Here is a 3954-nt window from a genome sequence, read left to right as displayed (position 1 = left end):
GCCATCGTCCATGATGCTGGAACAACCCATGAGCTCGTCCTATCACTCGGTCGCGCTGGCGAGTAGTCCTTTCCAGACAGAGCTAGCGCATTCGTGGCAGGACCATGATGATGCCGGTGCACACTTCGCCGGGCCGCGGTCCGAGGTGCCTACGTGGGGCGATGGCGAGGCGGGGACCACGGGTATGTTGGCTGTCTCCTGGAACGACGACGCAGGTCTTGATCCAGCCGTCGGCAGTGGTGCAGGGGACCTGTCGTGGTCACCAATGTTTCAGGGTTCGCAACCAACAGCCGCCAGTTTACCGGTTAGTCTTCCCCTTGCACCGCAGCCCCATCGGTTCTTATTTGGACCAATCAGGTGGAGGGAAACGATGAGAGATGAGGGACAGTTGGGTGGCTGGCTCACTGGGGTACCCTGGCTGCGGATGTCATCGCCCACTTGTGTAGGATGGTTGGCAGTAGTCGTCCGTTACCCTCAACTGTGCTGTTGGATCATCTCCAGCTTGTCCAAGCCCCCCTGGTCTGTTGTCGATAAGCTGCATGACAAGTGACAAGTGTGTGTCCAAGTGAACGAATTTATTATGGGAAGCCAGCCAGCCAGCCAGCCAGCCGGTCATCTGACATTCTGACATTATTGGCTTCCAAGCCATAACCTTGACGACCAAGCAACGACGCCATCACACTTTTTTACTTTTGCACACACACACACACACTTAACGTTTTTTTTTTTTTTTTTTTTTCATTTTTTGGGAACTCGCTGCAACTGTTGTCGACGTGACGTGACGGGACGGTGGTGGTTCGAGCTCGAGGCTGGATCGTCGAGCGTTTGCGTGTGCTGCTGAGACCTGTTCTGTGTGAGACTGCATACATCCTCTGATTTGTGTGTTGAGGCAAGTCTCGACGATGGCTGTGATTGAAGAGTTGTCGCCGCAGGAGCAAGAGCCGGCGGTCAAGCCCATGGCTTCGGCGCCGGCGCCAGCAGCAGAGGTGCCTAGCGGGCCTCGGTAAGCAATTTTGGCTTTGTCCCGTCCGTGGAGGATAATGAGGGCAGGTGCTAAAAGCTGACGGGGCCGCGTGCTGCTCTGGGTGTAGCATCACGAAGAAATACCTGAAGCAGCTCTGCAAGGAGATGCAGCAGTACAGCACGCCATCGTTGAATGATATCCTGTACCTACACTACAAGGGTATGTCTTGGCTTTGAATGTGAGCACGCATTGGTCTGTGGTTGAAAGCTACAGCAATTGGTGTCAAGAGTTAACAACATGGTGTTGTGATGTGTGTTTGCACGGCGGGATAGGGTTCAGCAAGATTGAGAATTTGGAAGAGTACACGGGCCTCAAGTGCTTGTGGCTTGAGGGCAACGGCATCGGCGAGATTGAGAATCTCGAGGCTCTGACGGAGTTGCGGGCTCTTTACCTGCAAAAGAATGTCTTGCGTGAGCTGAAGAACCTGGACGCGCTCGTGCACTTGGATCAGTTGAACGTGAGCAACAATCTCATTACGAGCTTGACCGGTCTGGAGCGTTTGGAGCGCTTGAACACGCTGCAGGCCACGCACAACCGACTGGCCACGGCCGATGATGTGCGTGGATTGCTAGCCTGTCCTTCTCTGTCTGTGGTCGACTTGTCCCACAACCGACTGGAGGATCCGGCCATCATGGATGTCTTTGCGGCCATGCCCAATCTTCGAGTACTCAACTTGATGGGCAACAAGGTGATCAAGGCCGTGCCCAACTATCGCAAGACCACCATCGTTCGCTGCGAGCACTTGACTTATTTGGATGATCGGGTACGTCTTATTTCTTGCCACGCCACTTTTCGGGCGGGCCATGTGCAATTTTAGCATGGTGAAGTGAACGAGGGGGCGTTTTGCTTGGCTTTGGCAGAGAAGAGAACGTGGTGCTCATCGTGTCTGGTGTTGTGGGTGCTTGTGTGTTCTTTATTTGACTGTGGTAGCCCGTCAGCGACCGTGAGCGAGCCTGCGCGGTGGCCTGGTCCAACGGTGGCCGTGAGGCCGAGCGAGCGGAGCGAGAGCGATGGATTGCTGCAGAGCGCGAAAGGCAGTATCGCTCTGTCAAATACCTGTGGGATTTGCGGGAACAGCACGCCGCGGCCCGTGCGGCCAACGGTGATCCCGACTCGGACGAAGAGGCCGAAAACGTGGATCTGGAGTCGGATGCAGCGCTGGTGGGCTCGACGGTGGATCGATCTGGCATCGATAGTGACGGTGAAGGCGGCGACTCTGCGTCTGTGCCGAACAAGGCCGAAGCCACAGAGATCCAGGTGACGAGCACGTCGGTTGAGGAAGATCAAGAAACCTTGACGCCACATTTGTCCACCATGCCTGCGGCAACGTCGGCGCCGGTTTCGGACGTGCCCCCGCCATTGGAGGACATGAGTGCCGAGTTAGGCGTCTCGGAGGCCATTACGGGTCCGCGGGCTCCTGAGCAGATTTGGGATGATGAGGAGCTTAATGGCGTCGTGGAGCCAACGTCATCCTCGGCTGCCCCCATGACGTTTTTGACGGCTGCACGGGACGAAGGGGCCGATAGTGATGCCGAGGAGGTTGAAGAGGAGCTGGAGGTGCGGGGTGGTCCACAATGGCTTCGCGTGGGCAACGATGCGACCGGTGCCACCGCCACGGGGTCGGGAGGTGCGAGCGGTCGCCCCAAGATTGAAATCTTGGCCTCGACCGACTTTGACGACCTTGACTAGAAGTGTTTTTGGTCCACCGCAGACTTTGTGCGTACCTATGTGTGTGTGTGTGTGTGTGGGTTGCGCTTGCCTGGCCGCGCCAGGATCTTTCCCTCGTTTCCTGCACGCCGCGCTTTTCCGTGTTCTTTTCCGTGTTCTTCTCAGTTTCATGGGTCTGACATCCGCCCATGGCTATTACTCTTTTACTCGTGTTGTCGTGCACACCACCCTGGCTCCCTGGACGAAGTCAATAATTCATGTCGAGTTCTTCCCCTCAGTGTCAACCATCATTGGAATCCGGTCACAGCAGGCGAACTCGGTGACAGAAACAGTGAGACTGGAAGACTGGGGGAGACTCGGATATCCATTTCGTCATCCGTCAACTTGGAGGGCCAGCTCGTGTGCGGGTCGAGTGTGTTATATAGTACACTTTACATGCTAATGTCACGCGCTGGACCCGGACGCACATTCGAACACTTGTTCTCAACAGTATGTTTGGACAAGAGCCACATGCCAGAGTTACATGACCACCTCCGTCAACTACACAAACGTCCATATAGTCTGCACAAAGTAATTAAAACAAGGTTAGCAAAAATACAATAACTTTGTAATGCACGTCGATAACTCTGATGCGGGCGGGGTTCATGCTGTTGCACAATCTGCACGAGAGTAGAAGCAAGTCCAAAGCAGAGAATACGGCAGCGCCCCAGCGGTTGAGCTTGTCATGGCGGTGGTGCTGGTGGCGGGGCCGGTGTGGCCTGGTCGAGTTGGTGGGGAACAAGGCGTTGGGCAGCTGGCACGACCCCCTGTGTTCATGTGTGCACCGGCCAGGGCAGCGACACGCGCTCACATTGCGCGCGCTTTTTTGTCGTCTGTATCGCTGCAGCGATGTCATACTTCTCTGCTTTGGGATCAGAGAATCCCGATATCTCTGACTCGTGCTTGATATAAAGTTACAACCTTGCTTGGATCCGAGCACATCTCTGACATCAAGTTATCCCAGGCCGGTCTCTCTATCAGACCGTTCACTTTCACTTTCTCTCTCTCTCTCTCGCGCGCGCGCGTTCTCTCTCTCTGAATGTGTGTGTTGTAGTCGACGGGGTGTCGGGGTCCATACGGCAGCGCTGCCGCTGTCACACCCGCCGTCGCACCATCATCACCACCACCGCCGCCGCCGTTGCGCCTCTCTCTCCCTCTCTCTCTCTCTCTCTCTCCCTTTTCTACCCATCCAGCCACATCTACCTGTTAATCTTCAGCCGTTG

Source organism: Monosiga brevicollis, genomic scaffold, assembly GCF_000002865.3.
Source record: "Monosiga brevicollis MX1 MONBRscaffold_18 genomic scaffold, whole genome shotgun sequence".
Classification (NCBI taxonomy): Eukaryota; class Choanoflagellata; order Craspedida; family Salpingoecidae; genus Monosiga; species Monosiga brevicollis.
This window is presented reverse-complemented; position numbering follows the sequence as displayed.